The sequence below is a fragment of the Arachis hypogaea genome, chromosome 7 (assembly GCF_003086295.3).
Source record: "Arachis hypogaea cultivar Tifrunner chromosome 7, arahy.Tifrunner.gnm2.J5K5, whole genome shotgun sequence".
NCBI lineage: Eukaryota > Viridiplantae > Streptophyta > Magnoliopsida > Fabales > Fabaceae > Arachis > Arachis hypogaea.
The window spans coordinates 43,934,761-43,951,228 of NC_092042.1; the positions used below are offsets into that span (position 1 = coordinate 43,934,761).

General features: G+C 40.7%; 1 non-coding gene across 1 annotated transcript; it reads left to right on the top strand.

The window, feature by feature from the left end:
* The first annotated feature begins 9,343 nt into the window (after positions 1–9,343).
* LOC112704473 (small nucleolar RNA R71) lies at positions 9,344–9,451 on the top strand. Its single transcript, XR_003155097.1, has one exon. It is a non-coding gene; the product is annotated as a small nucleolar RNA R71 (small nucleolar RNA).
* The last annotated feature ends 7,017 nt before the right edge of the window (positions 9,452–16,468 follow it).

The following is a 16,468-nucleotide window of genomic DNA, read 5'->3' on the forward strand; positions in this document are numbered from 1 at the left end:
TTCAGAATGGACCATCCTGGATATATTCTATGATGGTCTGCCTGAATTGTCTAAGATGTCATTGGACCACTCTGCAGGTGGATCCATTCACCTAAAGAATATGCCTGCAGAAGCTCAGAAACTCATTGACATGGTTGCAAATAACCAATTCATGTACTCCTCTTAGAGGAATCCTGTGAGTAATGGGACGCCTCAGAAGAGGGGAGTTCTTGAAATTGATGCTCTGAATGCCATATTGGCACAGAACAAAATGTTGACTCAGCAAGTCAACATGATTTTTTAGAGTCTGAATGGATGGCAAAATGCATCCAACAGTACTAAAGAGGCATCTTCTAAAGAAGAAGCTTATGACCCTGAGAACCCTGCAATGGCAGAGGTGAATTACATGGGTGAACCCTATGGAAACACCTATAATTTCTCATAGAGAAATCATCCAAATTTCTCATGGAAGGATCAACAAAAGCCTCAACAAGGCTTTAATAATGGTGGAAGAAACAGGTTTAGCAATAGCAAGCCTTTTCCATCATCTTCTCAGCAACAAATAGAGAATTTTGAGCAGAGCCCCTCTAGCTTAGCAAACATAGTCTCTGATCTATCTAAGGCCACTTTAAGTTTCATGAGTGAAACAAAATCCTCCATTAGAAATTTGGAGGCACAAGTGGGTCAGCTGAGTAAGAAAATCACTGAAACTCCTCCTAGTACTCTTCCAAGCAATACAGAACAAAATCCAAAAGGAGAGTGCAAGGCCATAGATATAATCAATATGGCCGAATGCATAAAGGAGGAGAAGGACGTGAATCCCAGTGAGGAAGACCTCTTGGGACGTCCTCTGAACAAAAAGGAGTTCCAAACTGAGGAACCTAAGGAATCTGAGGATCATCTAGAGAACGTAGAGATTCCATTAAACCTCCTTCTACCATTCACGAGCTCTGAGAACTATTCTTCCTCTGAAGAGGATGAAGATGTAACTGGAGAGCAAGTTACTCAATATCTAGGAGCCATCATAAAGCTGAATGCTGATGCCAGGGCATTTAGGCCAGTTTCACTGACCTTTTCTTTACTGTTTTAGGGTAGTTTCATGCATTTTCTTAGTGAATAAGGCAAGTTTTGGATGAAATTGCACTTACACCTTGATTCAAGCAACTATTGTAAACTTTGCATGATTTCATGAGAATTTTGCTAGAAGTGCATGATAAATTGATGATGCATAATCTCATGACTTTGGCTAGAGCTTTGATGCACTTTAATTGCTTGATTTTAGGGCAAAGGAAGCATGGAAGAACCACGTTAGTATTCACGTTAACTAGGTTAACGTTAACACTAACGTGGAATAGTAAAAAGCTTGCAACGTTAATAAGAAAAGTGATCACCAATAACGCCTGGGAAGCTATCCATAGCTCACGTTACTTGCCACGTTAACTAAGTTAACGTGGTAGTTAACGTAGAAGAAAAAGGGAACTCCAACGTTAAGAGAAAACGTGAACACCAATAACGTTTTCCTCGAACGTTAGTGGTAAAAGTGAACACCACTAACGTTGGAGAACTTGGCAATGATCCACGTTAAGAGTCACGTTAACTTAGTTAATGTGAACTCTAACGCGGAAGAGGAAAACAAAAGCCAACGTTAGTGACACTCACTTTTATCACTAACGTTGGATCAACTAGCATTGCCTACGTTAACTTTCACGTTAAGACCATTAACATGAAAGTTAACGTGGAGTTGAGATCAAAGAGCCAAGTTAGTGACACTTACTTTTGTCACTAACGTTGGAAGATGGCATCACTACTACGTTATGAGCCACGTTAACTTAGTTAACATGAGCTCCAACGTAGAAAATTTGGGCATTTGGAGCGTTAGTGACAAAGGTGAGTGTCACTAACGCTCTCGAAGGTGAAACACACCTACGTTAAGAGTCACGTTAGCTACACTAACGTGAACTCTAACGTAGGAACAAAGGGCATCAAGCAATGTTAATGGGAAAAGTGATTCCCACTAACGTTCCCAAAAATTGAAAAGGCAACGTTAGTGGTCACGTTAAGACCACTAACGTTGGAGTTAACGTGGGTACATAAGGGTGGAACGTTAGTGGAAAAAGTGAATGCCACTAACGTTCTCGAACCCACAATGGCACCCAACATTAATCTCACTAAATACCCAAGCCTAATTCATATTTCTCTGCAAGATGGGCCCACTAAAGATGAGAACTGCTTCAACTCAAGATCCAGAGGCCACATCCAAGACTTGAAAAACTCACTAGAAGATCAAGAGGAGTAGTATATATAGGGGTAGTTTTGAACTATAGAGAAGCTTGGCACTTTCAGGAACTACTCTCTATAGATTTACTTTTCTGCACTTTTAGCATGGATTCTTCTTTTCTGCTATTTTTCATTTCTAGAGCTATGAACAACTAAACCCCTTTCATTGGGTTAGGGAGCTCTATTGTAATTTGATGGATCAATTATAGTTTTCTCTTGATCTTACTAGAAAGATTTCGATCTTTAATCAATTGGTTAGTTGTCTTGGAAAAGAAACTCTCCATAATTGGATCTCCTTTGAGCCTTGGAAAAGGGATGAGGAGATCATGCTAGAAATGCTTTCTCATGTTGGACCAAATTGGGGTCTGGGCGAATATAGTGACATGTAATCCTCCCAACACTTTGATTTGGAAATACATGTGGTATAATCAGTGACCACACTTCATCTCTTCCCATGAGCAATTAAATCAAGGAATTGGGAAATTGTTCAAGTTTAGAGAGATTGGATTGCCAAGGAATTGGGATCCAATCACTTAAGATTGCCAAGGAGATCAATGAATGCATTGATTGAGAAAGAGATGAGAATGAACTTGATCTGGAGAATGCAACATCTCCTGAACCCAATGATTACCCCATCTCTGATCTTACCCATTCTCTTTACTTTCTGCCATTTATTTTCATGCTCATTACCCCAAATCCCCATTTAAGATTCTGCACTTTAATTTCTATTAGTTACTTTCCAGTCATTTAAATTTCTGCAAGTTCTCAATCTAAATTCTGTTTAGCTCAATGGTATGCGAAATTGTGATCAATACTTTTCAAAACTCAAATAATCCCTAGTAATGGCCCCAAAAACTTGGTGCTCAATACCATGGCATAAACACAACTTCGCACAACTAACCAGCAAGTGTACTAGGTCGTCCAAGTAATAAACCTTACGCGAGTAAGGGTCGATCCCACAGAGATTGTTGGTATGAAGCAAGCTATGGTCACCTTGTAAATCTTAGTCAGGCAAACTCAAATGGGTATGGTGATATGCAAATAAAACATAAAGATAAAGATAGAGATACTTATGTAATTCATTGGTAGGAATTTCAGATAAGCGTATGAAGATGCCTTCCCTTCCGTCTCTCTGCTTTCCTACTGTCTTCATCCAATTCTTCTTACTCCTTTCCATGGCAAGCTCAAGCAAGGGTTTCACCGTTGTCAGTGGCTACCTCCCATCCTCTCAGTGGAAATGTTCAACGCACCCTGTCACGGCACGGCTATCCATCTATCGGTTCTCGATCAGGCCGGAATAGAATCCAGTGATTCTTTTGCGTCTGTCACTAACGCCCCGCCCTCAGGAGTTTGAAGCACGTCACAGTCATTCAATCATTGAATCCTACTCAGAATACCACAGACAAGGTTAGACCTTCCGAATTCTCTTAAATGCCGCCATCAGTTCTAGCCTATACCACAAAGACTCTGATCTCACGAAATGGCTGGCTCGGTTGTCAGACGAGCACTCGGTTGTCAGGCGATCAACCATGCATCGTGTATCAGGAATCCAAGAGATATTCACCCAATCGAAGGTAGAACGGAGGTGGTTGTCAGTCACACATTCATAGGTGAGAATGATGATGAGTGTCACGGATCATCACATTCATCAAGTTGAAGAACAAGTGATATCTTAGAACAAGAACAAGCGGAATTGAATAGAAGAACAATAGTAATTGCATTAATACTCGAGGTACAGCAGAGCTCCACACCTTAATCTATGGTGTGTAGAAACTCCACCATTGAAAATATATAAGAACAAGAGTGATCATTGGCTTCGGTCCCAGAGAGGGAACCAGAAGAACCAAGATTTTTCAATACTATAGTATAATGTCCTACTTATAGAGAACTAGTAGCCTAGGGTGTACAGAGATGAGTAAATGACATAAAAATCCACTTCCGGGCCCACTTGGTGTGTGCTTGGGCTGAGCAATGAAGCATTTTCGTGTAGAGACTCCTCTTGGAGTTAAACGCCAGCTTTAGTGCCAGTTTGGGCGTTTAACTCCCATTTTGGTGCCAGTTCCGGCCTTTAACGCTGGGATTTCTGAGGGTGACTTTGAACGCCAGTTTGGGCCATCAAATCTTGGGCAAAGTATGGACTATCATATATTGCTGGAAAGCCCAGGATGTCTACTTTCCAACGCCGTTGAGAGCGCGCCAATTGGGCTTCTGTAGCTCCAGAAAAGCTACTTCGAGTGCAGGGAGGTCAGAATCCAACAGCATCTGCAGTCCTTTTCAGTCTCTGAATCAGATTTTTGCTCAGGTCCCTCAATTTCAGCCAGAAAATACCTGAAATCACAGAAAAACACACAAACTCATAGTAAAGTCCAGAAAAGTGAATTTTAACTAAAAACTAATAAAAATATACTAGAAACTAACTAGATCATACTAAAAACATACTAAAAACAATGCCAAAAAGCGTACAAATTATCCGCTCATCACAACACCAAACTTAAATTGTTGCTTGTCCTCAAGCAACTGAAAATCAAATAAGATAAAAAGAAGAGAATATGCAATGAATTCCAAAAACATCTATGAAGATCAGTATTAATTAGATGAGCGGGGCTTTTAGCTTTTTGCCTCTGAACAGTTTTGGCATCTCACTCTATCCTTTGAAATTCAGAATGGTTGGCTTCTTTAGGAACTCAGAATCCAGATAGTGTTATTGATTCTCCTAGTTAAGTATGATGATTCTTGAACAAAGCTACTTATTGAGTCTTGGCCGTGGCCCAAAGCACTCTGTCTTCCAGTATTACCACCGGATACATACATGCCACAGACACATAATTGGGTGAACCTTTTCAGATTGTGTCTCAGCTTTGCTAGAGTCCCCAACTAGAGGTGTCCAGGGTTCTTAAGCACACTCTTTTTGCCTTGGATCACAACTCTATTCTTTTCTTTTTCTTTCTTTTTCTCTTTCTTTTTCTTTCTCTCTTTTTTTTTCGAAATTTTTTTTTCATTGCTTTTTCTTGCTTCAAGAATCATTTTTATGATTTTTCAGATCCTCAGTAACATGTCTCCTTTTTCATCATTCTTTCAAGAGCCAATCATTCATGAACCACAAATTCAAAAGACATATGCACTGTTTAAGCATACATTCAGAAAATAAAAGTATTGCCACCACATCAAAATAATCAAACTATTATAAAATTCAAAATTCATGCAATTCTTTTCTTTTTCAATTAAGAACATTTTTCATTTAAGAAAGGTGATGGATTCATAGGATATTCATAACTTTAAGGCATAGACACTAAGACACTAATGATCACAAGACACAAACATAGACAAACATAAGCACTAAAATTCGAAAAACAGGAAAATAAAGAACAAGGAAATTAAGGAATGGGTCCACCTTAGTGATGGCGGCTCTTTCTTCCTCTTGAAGGTCCTATGGAGTGCTTGAGCTCCTCAATGTCTTTTCCTTATCTTTGTTGCTCCTCTCTCATGATTCTTTGATCTTCTCTAATTTCATGGAGGATGATGGAGTGTTCTTGATGCTCCACCCTTAGTTGTCCCATGTTGGAACTCAATTCTCCTAGGGAGGTGTTTAGTTGCTCCCAATAGTTTTGTGAAGGAAAGTGCATCCCTTGAGGCATCTCAGGGATCTCATGATGAGTGGGGTCTCTTGTGTGCTCCATCCTCTTCTTAGTGATGGGCTTGTCCTCATCAATAGGGGTGTCTCCCTCTATGTCAACTCCAACTGAATAACAGAGGTGACAAATGAGATGAGGGAAGGCTAACCTTGCCAAGGTAGAGGACTTGTCCGCCACCTTATAAAGCTCTTGAGCTATAACCTCATGAACTTCTATTTCTTCTCCAATCATGATGCTATGAATCATGATAGCCCGGTCTATAGTAACTTCGGACCGGTTGCTAATGGGAATGATTGAGCGTTGGATAAACTCCAACCATCCTCTAGCCACAGGTTTGAGGTCATGCCTTCTCAATTGAACCGGCTTCCCTCTTGAATCTCTCTTCCATTGGGCGCCCTCTTCACAAATAACTGTGAGGACTTGGTCCAACCTTTGATCAAAGTTGACCCTTCTAGTGTAAGGATGCTCATCTCCTTGCATCATGGGCAAATTGAATGCCAACCTTACACTTTCCGGACTAAAATCCAAGTATTTCCCCCGAACCATAGTAAGATAATTCTTTGGATCCGGGTTCACACTTTGATCATGGTTCTTGGTGATCCATGCATTGGCATAGAACTCTTGAACCATCAAGATTCTGACTTGTTGAATGGGGTTGGTAAGGACTTCCCAACCTCTTCTTTGGATCTCATGTCGGATCTCCGGATATTCACTCTTTTTGAGTGAAAAAGGGACCTCGGGGATCACCTTCTTCAAGGCCACAACTTCATAGAAGTGGTCTTGATGCACCCTTGAGATGAATCTCTCCATCTCCCATGACTCGGAGGTGGAAGCTTTTGCCTTCCCTTTCCTCTTTCTAGAGGTTTCTCCGGCCTTGGATGCCATAAATGGTTATGGAAAAACAAAAAGCAATGCTTTTACCACACCAAACTTAAAAGGTTTGCTCGTCCTCAAGCAAATTAAGAAAGAGGAGAGTAGAAGAAATGAAGGAGATGGGAATGGCTTTTGTTTTCGGCCAAGAAGGGGAAGAAGTGGTGTTTAGGTTGTGTGAAAATGAAGGAGTGAAGATGGGTTTATATAGGGGTGGGGGGAGGGTTATGGTTCGGTCAAGTGATGGTGGGTTTGGGTGGGAAAGGGGTTTGAATTTGAATGGTGAGATAGGTGGGGTTTTATGAAGGATGGATGTGAGTGGTGAAGAGAAAGAAGGGATTTGATAGGTGAAGGGTTTTTGGGGAAGAGGTGTTGAGGTGATTGGTGAATGGGTGAAGAAGAGAGAGAGAGAGTGGTGGGGCAGGTGGGGATCCTGTGGGGTCCACAGATCCTGAGGTGTCAAGGAAAAGTCATCCCTGCACCAAATGGCAAGCAAAATCTCGTTTTGTGCCAATTCTGGCATTAAACGCCGGGCTGGTGCCCATTTCTGGCGTTTAACGCCAGCTTCTTGCCCTTTTCTGGCGTTTAACGCCAGTCTGGTGTCCCTTTCTGGCGTTAAACGCCCAGAATGGTGCCAGACTGGGCGTTAAATGCCCAACAGCTAGCCTCACTGGCGTTTAAACGCCAGTGGGTTCTTCCTCCAGGGTGTGCTATTTTTCTTCTGTTTTTCATTCTGTTTTTGCTTTTTTTTTTCATTGATTTTGTGACTTCTTATGATCATCAACCTACAAAAATATAAAATAACAAAAGAAAATAGATTAAAATATAACATTGGGTTGCCTCCCAACAAGCGCTTCTTTAATGTCAGTAGCTTGACAGAGGACTCTCATGGAGCCTCAGAAATGCTCAGAGCTATGTTGGAACCTCCCAACACCAAACTTAGAGTTTGAATGTGGGGGTTCAACACCAAACTTAGAGTTTGGTTGTGGCCTCCCAACACCAAACTTAGAGTTTGACTGTGGGGGCTCTGTTTGGCTCTGTTTTGAGAGAAGCTCTTCATGCTTCCTCTCCATGATGATAGAGGGATATCCTTGAGCCTTAAACACCAAGGATTCTTCATTCACTTGAATGATCAACTCTCCTCTATCAACATCAAACACAGCCCTTGCTGTGGCTAGGAAGGGTCTGCCAAGGATGATGGATTCATCCATGCACTTCCCAGTCTCTAGGACTATGAAATCAGTAGGGATGTGATGATCTTCAACTTTAACCAGAACATCCTCTACAAGTCCATGGGCTTGTTTTCTTGAATTGTCTGCCATCTCTAGTGAGATTTTTGCAGCTTGCACCTCAGAGATCCCCAACTTCTCCATTACAGAGAAAGGCATGAGGTTTACACTTGACCCTAAGTCACACAAGGCCTTCTTGAAGGTCATGGTGCCTATGGTACAAGGTATTGAAAACTTCCCAAGATCCTGTCTCTTTTGAGGCAGTTTCTGCCTAGACAAGTCATCCAGTTCTTTGGTGAGCAAAGGAGGTTCATCCTCCCAAGTCTCATTTCCAAATAACTTGTCATTTAGCTTCATGATAGCTCCAAGGTATTTAGCAACTTGCTCTTCAGTGACATACTCATCCTCTTCAGAGGAAGAATACTCATCAGAGCTCATGAATGGCAGAAGTAAGTCCAATGGAATCTCTATGGTCTCATTTTGAGCCTCAGATTCCCATGGTTCCTCATTGGGGAACTCATTGGAGGCCAGTAGACGTCCATTGAGGTCTTCCTCAGTGGCGTTCACTGCCTCTCCTTCCTCCCAAAATTCGGCCATGTTGATGGCCTTGCACTCTCCTTTTGGATTTTCTTCTGTGTTGCTTGGAAGAATACTAGGAGGGAGTTCAGTAATTTTCTTGCTCAGCTGACCCACTTGTCCCTCCAAATTTCTAATGGAGGACCTTGTTTCAGTCATGAAATTTTGAGTGGTTTTGATTAGATCAGAGACCATGGTTGCTAAGTTAAAGTTATTCTGCTTAGAACTCTCTATCTGTTGCTGAGAAGATGATGGAAAAGGCTTGCTATTGCTAAACCTGTTTCTTCCACCATTATTATTGTTGAAACCTTGTTGAGGTCTCTGTTGATCCTTCCATGAGAAATTTGGGTGATTTCTCCATGAAGGATTATAGGTGTTTCCATAGGATTCTCCCATGTAATTCACCTCTTCCATTGAAGGGTTCTTAGGATCATAAGCTTCTTCCTCAGATGAAGCTTCCTTAGTACTGCTTGGTGCATTTTGCATTCCAGACAGACTTTGAGAAATCATATTGACTTGTTGGGTCAATATTTTGTTCTGAGCCAATATGGCATTCAGAGTGTCAATCTCAAGAACTCCTTTCTTCTGACTAGTCCCATTGTTCACAGGATTCCTTTCAGAAGTGTACATGAATTGGTTATTTGCAACCATTTCAATCAGCTCTTGAGCTTCTGTGGGCGTCTTCTTCAGATGAAGAGATCCTCCAGCAGAGCTATCCAAAGACATCTTGGACAGTTCAGAGAGACCATCATAGAAAATACCTATGATGCTCCATTCAGAAAGCATATCAGAAGGACACTTTCTGATTAATTGTTTGTATCTTTCCCAAGCTTCATAGAGGGATTCTCCTTCCTTCTGTCTGAAGGTTTGGACTTCCACTCTAAGCTTACTCAATTTTTGAGGTGGAAAGAACTTTGCCAAGAAGGCATTGACTAGCTTTTCCCAAGAGTCTAGGCTTTCTTTAGGTTGTGAGTCCAACCATGTCCTAGCTCTGTCTCTTACAGCAAAAGGGAATAGCATAAGTCTGTAGACCTCAGGGTCAACCCCATTAGTCTTGACAGTGTCACAGATTTGCAAGAATTCAGCTAAAAACTGATGAGGATCTTCCAATGGAAGTCCATGGAACTTGCAATTCTGTTGCATTTGAGAAACTAATTGAGGCTTAAGCTCAAAGTTGTTTGCTCCAATGGCAGGGATAGAGATGCTTCTCCCATAGAAGTCGGGAGTCGGTGCAGTAAAGTCACCCAGCACCTTCCTTGCATTGTTGGCATTGTTGTTGTTTTCGGCTGCCATGTGTTCTTCTTCTTTGAAGAATTCGGTTAGGTCCTCTACAGAGAGTTGTGCCTTGGCTTCTCTTAGCTTTCGCTTCAAGGTCCTTTCGGGTTCAGGATCAGCCTCAACAAGAATGCTTTTGTCCTTGCTCCTGCTCATAAGAAAGAGAAGGGAACAAGAAAATGTGGAATCCTCTATGTCACAGTATAGAGATTCCTTTAGGTGTTAGAGGAAAAGAAAAGTAGAAGACAGAAGTAGAAAATTCGAACTTATCAAAGGAGATGGAGTTCGAATTTTGCATTAAAGAATAGTGTTAGTCCATAAATAGAAGGATGTGAGAGGAAGGGAAGTAATTTTCGAAAATTAAGTAAAAGAGTTTGAAAATATTTTTGAAAAACACTAATTGATTTTCGAAAATGAAAGTGGAAAAGAAATCAAGTGATTTTTGAAAAAGATTTTGAAATTAGAAATCAAAAAGATTTGATTGAAAACTATTTTGAAAAAGATGTGGTTAAGAAGATATGATTAGTTTTAAAAAGGTGTGATTGAGAAGATATGATTTGAAAAACATTTTAAAAAGATTTGATTTTGAAAATTAATGACTTGGCTAACAAGAAAAGATATGATTCAAACATTAAACCTTTCTCAACAGAAAAGGCAACATACTTGAAATGTTGAATCAAATCATTAATTGATAGCAAGTATTTTTAAAAATAGAAAGAAATTGATTTTGAAAAAGATTTGATTGAAAATATATGATTTGAAAAAGATTTGATTTTGAAAAAGTTTGAAAACTGAAAAAAAATTGCATTGAAAAACAGAATCTTCCCCCTTGTGCCATCCTGGCGTTAAACGCCCAGAATGGTGCACATTCTGGCGTTTAACGCCCAAAACTATACCCTTTTGGGCGTTAAACGCCAACCAGGTACCCTGGCTGGCGTTTAAACGCCAGTCTGTCCTTCTTCACTGGGCGTTTTTGAACGCCCAGCTTTTTCTGTGCAATTCCTCTGCTGTATGTTCTGAATCTTCAATTCTCTGTATTATTGACTTGAGAAGACACAAATTAAAAATATTTTTGGATTTTTAATAATAAGGAAAAATCAAAATGCAACAAAAATCAAATAACAATGCATGCAAGACACCAAACTTAGCAGTTTGTATACTACTGACACTAATGAGAATGCATATGAGACACATAAACACTCAAGTCAAGAGAATTCAAAGATCAAAGTAAGAAATCATCAAGAATTACTTGAAGATCCTTAAGACACATGAATGAATGCATGCAATTGACACCAAACTTGACATGAGACTAGTGTCTCAACAAGAAACATAGAATATTTTTTTTTGTTTTTATGATTTTGTAAATTTTTTTGTGCTTTTTCGAAAATTAAGTGGAAAAAGGTATCAAAATTCTTAATGAGAATTCCAGGAATCATGCAATGGTTAGTCTAAGACTCCAGTCCAGGAATTAGACATGGCTTCACAGCCAGCCAAGCTTTCAAAGAAAGCTTCGGTCCAAAACACTAGACATGGCCAATGGCCAGCCAAGCCTTAGCAGATCACTGCTCCAAAAGCAAGATTGATAGAAATCATCAAGCTCTTGTGATGATAAGTTGAAACCTCGGTCCAATGGAATTAGACATGGCTTCACAGCCAGCCAGATTTCAACAAATCATCATGAAACTCTAGAATTCATCTTCAAGAATTTCGAAAAAAAATACCTAATCTAAGCAACAAGATGAACCGTCAGTTGTCCAAACTCAACAATCCCCGGCAACGGCGCAAAAAACTTGGTATGCGAAATTGTGATCAAAACTTTTCAAAACTCAAATAATCCCTAGTAATGGCCCCAAAAACTTGGTGCTCGATACCATGGCATAAACACAACTTCGCACAACTAACCAGCAAGTGTACTGGGTCGTCCAAGTAATAAACCTTACGCGAGTAAGGGTCGATCCCACAGAGATTGTTGGTATGAAGCAAGCTATGGTCACCTTGTAAATCTTAGTCAGGCAAACTCAAATGGGTATGGTGATATGCGAATAAAACATAAAGATAAAGATAGAGATACTTATGTAATTCATTGGTAGGAATTTCAGATAAGCGTATGAAGATGCCTTCCCTTCCGTCTCTCTGCTTTCCTACTGTCTTCATCCAATTCTTCTTACTCCTTTCCATGGCAAGCTCAAGCAAGGGTTTCACCGTTGTCAGTGGCTACCTCCCATCCTCTCAGTGGAAATGTTCAACGCACCCTGTCACGGCACGGCTATCCATCTGTTAGTTCTCGATCAGGCCGGAATAGAATCCAGTGATTCTTTTGCGTCTGTCACTAACGCCCCGCCCTCAGGAGTTTGAAGCACGTCACAGTCATTCAATTATTGAATCCTACTCAGAATACCACAGACAAGGTTAGACCTTCCGGATTCTCTTGAATGCCGCCATCAGTTCTAGCCTATACCACGAAGACTCTGATCTCACGGAATGGCTGGCTCGGTTGTCAGACGAGCACTCGGTTGTCAGGCGATCAACCATGCATCGTGTATCAGGAATCCAAGAGATATTCACCCAATCGAAGGTAGAACGGAGGTGGTGGTCAGTCACACGTTCATAGGTGAGAATGATGATGAGTGTCACGGATCATCACATTCATCAAGTTGAAGAACAAGTGATATCTTAGAACAAGAACAAGCGGAATTGAATAGAAGAACAATAGTAATTGCATTAATACTTGAGGTACAGCAGAGCTCCACACCTTAATCTATGGTGTGTAGAAACTCCACCGTTGAAAATACATAAGAACAAGAGTGATCATTGGCTTCGGTCCCAGAGAGGGAACCAGAAGAACCAAGATTTTTCAATACTATAGTATAATGTCCTACTTATAGAGAACTAGTAGCCTAGGGTGTACAGAGATGAGTAAATGACATAAAAATCCACTTCCGGGCCCACTTGGTGTGTGCTTGGGCTGAGCAATGAAGCATTTTCGTGTAGAGACTCCTCTTGGAGTTAAACGCCAGCTTTAGTGCCAGTTTGGGCGTTTAACTCCCATTTTGGTGCCAGTTCCGGCGTTTAACGCTGGGATTTCTGAGGGTGACTTTGAACGCCGGTTTGGGCCATCAAATCTTGGGCAAAGTATGGACTATCATATATTGCTGGAAAGCCCAGGATGTCTACTTTCCAACGCCGTTGAGAGCGCGCCAATTGGGCTTCTGTAGCTTCAGAAAATCCACTTCGAGTGCAGGGAGGTCAGAATCCAACAGCATCTGCAGTCCTTTTCAGTCTCTGAATCAGATTTTTGCTCAGGTCCCTCAATTTCAGCCAGAAAATACCTGAAATCACAGAAAAACACACAAACTCATAGTAAAGTCTAGAAAAGTGAATTTTAACTAAAAACTAATAAAAATATACTAGAAACTAACTAGATCATACTAAAAACATACTAAAAACAATGCCAAAAAGCGTACAAATTATCTGCTCATCACTCAACTAGCATATTCTTCCAACTAAAGTTGCTTGACCAATCAATCCTTGTGTGATCCGACCTCACTCTATTGTGAGTTTTACTTGATGACAATTCGGTATACTTGCCGAAGGGAAATTTGTTGAGAGACAAGTTTTCATGCATCAAATGGGAGCCAATATCAACCTTCTCAACCACCTAATCTCAACCCACCATCATTAACAGATGATAGGCTCTCAAAGATTGAGGCTATACTTGAAAACTTATGCAGAGAAGTCCAAGACAACAAAGTGTTTAAGGAAGAAGTGTGAGCCAATATCAAGAACTAAGGAGAAAACATCAAGAGATTGGAGTCCCAAGTAGGGTATCTATCTCAACAAATTCCCAAACCCACTGATGGATTTCCCAGTGATACAGAGAAGAATCCAAGAGGAGAAACAAAGAAAGTGAGATGGGAAGAATGCAAAATGATAACCACAAGTGATGAGGGGAATATAAATGGAGTAGAACACCTCCAAAACAATCAAAAGAAAAGCCAGGAAGAAGGAAGTTATACACCCCAATCTACATCCAAGGAAGAGCTAAAAAAGAAGGAGGTATTGAACCCATATTCACCTTTTCCCCATAGGCTTAAAGGTGGTGTAGCAGGAAGAATGTATTCAAGGTTCCTTGATATATTTGCATCTCTTGGTGTAAATATACCATTCATTAAAGCCCTCCAGCAAATGCCTTTCTACATCAAATATATAAAGGAGTTACTAGCCAGAAAAAGTCCATTGAAGGGTGGACAAACAATAAAGATGAACAAGGATTGCAGTGCTCTCATTCAACCAGGGCCACCCACAAAGAAGGAGGATCCAGGGAGTTTCCACATTCCTTGTGCCATAGGAGAAACAATGATTGACAGAGGGCTTTGAGACTTGGGAGCAAGCATCAACTTAATGCCTCTCTCCCTCATGAAGAAGCTCCAAATCACTGAACTAACTCCTACTGATGTAATTATCAGATTGGCTGACAAAACTCAAAAACAAGCAATAGGAGTGATTGAAAATGTGCTTGTGAAGGTTGGGAGCTACTATTTTCCCACAGATTTTGTTGTTCTGGAAATGGATGAAAATCCTATTTACCCCATCATTCTAGGAAGACCATTCCTAGCCACAGCCAGAGCACTCATAGATGTAGAGCGAGGAGAGCTAGTGCTGAGAATACATGATGAGCAGCTCACTTTCAATGTTTTCAACCTCTCACAAGAATCAAGTCAAGAGAACAAAGAATCAAGAGAAGAGCAGAATGAAGCACTGATGCAAGAAACAAGCAGTGAAGCACAAACAACACAACTAGATATCCGACTGGTTGGCAAGCCATGTATTCAAGAAGAACCTCATTCAAAGGTAACTCAAAGGAAGCTGAGCAAACCAGAGTCATGCAAAGCTAGTAACAAAGAGTCCTTAGAGAAAGAATCTGTAGAAAGCAAGAGAGTATCAAGAGGTACAAAGAAGAAAGTTCCAAGGGGATGGAGAAATAAGAAAATTCCTATAGAAAATTTCTCGCCAGGTGATGAAGTGATCTCTACATACTTTCCATCTATACCACCTCACCTCCCCACTATTCCATCTCAGCTGCCTCATGTGTACACTATCAACAAAATCTTGTCCTTAGAGCATATAGAGCTTATCAACAAAGCCAATGGACATAGGTTCACTGCAAGAGGAGAAGACTTTAAGCACTATCAGCCATCTTGACAAGGACCAAACGTCAAGCTAATGATGCTAAAGAAGCGCTTCATGGGAGGCAACCCATGTTCTATACCTCCTCTCTTAAATCTCTAATAGTAGTAATAAGGCAAATTCCATGGAATTTCAAATCAATTTTAACAACTAATATAAAGCTCCTCTACATGCAACGTATAGTACATGATAAGTTTGGTGTTCAAAGCACACTAAGTGAGGTTTGAACACACCTTATGAGGAAGATTTATTCCCCAAACTTGTTGCACCATGTGATCACAAACAAGTTTGGTGTACCAACGTGCTGCATGGGAAGCTTAATAGTTGATTGATTTGCATTCATGGAAAGCATTTAGTCATGTAAAAATAAAAGAAAAAGAATTTTTTTACTAGTTCACACTTTAAGGTTTCCCACCAAAAATTTTAAATAATCGATTACACGTTTTCTTCGTATATAGGGAATAAAAAAGGACATTGATGGTACTTGATAGGACAATTGAGGAAGGGAGATTCGGCCACTACACTAAGAGAATTTCACACTTGTCTTCATGGGGAATGTCCTCGGAAGTGTTGCCATGCAACATTGGGAGTGGACAATCTTGAAGACCGAACCAAGACCCCCATAAAGGAGGTGATCCTTGTGCTCATTCAATCCCAAAACTCCAACCGTCCACTATCAAACAACACTATCAATCTACACCTTTCAATCAATTGCCATCTTTCTATATAAACCCCTTCACACAACCTCTCCGTACACTCTTCAAATTCTCACCCTTTCCACTCCCTTCTTTCGGGCATACACACATCATCTTCCACCAAAGGCTTCACATACACCCTCCTAGCCATCTTGAGAATAGCCAACACATCAATAATCTTGCATGGCATCATCAAGCTCCAAGAGACAAAAGGGGAATGAACCCATAAAGCATCTTCCTTTTGATGAAGGGCGATTTAGAACCTTTCATCATGCACTCCAGTATGGGTGGATGACTGAAAAAGAAATCATTTATGAACTAGGCTTTCAAGTCACAAAAGCCGAGTGTCCAGAAATCACAAAGAAGGTGGAACAACGCCGATGTGAGCTCCTCACCGATCCAATCACAAGGGTGAATGCAACTCTAGTAAGAGAGTTCTATGCAAATGCAGTTAGGCAAGACAAGGCGGATGACTCATACACAAGTTTTGTGAGAGGGGTCATGGTGGATTTTAGTCCCATGACTATCATGAGAGTGTTGAAATTGAGACGCATACCCTTTGAAGAGGAGAGCTATCACTCGAGAATGGACAAAAATCCCAATTATGACCAGATTATACATGATATCTGTGTGCAAGGAGCAGATTGGGAAAGAGGCCCCAAGAGGAAGCCCAAATTTATAAAAAGAGGAGATCTCCTCCCTGAGGCTAAAGGTTGGTTCGAAATTGTAAGGAGATCCATCCTCCCAG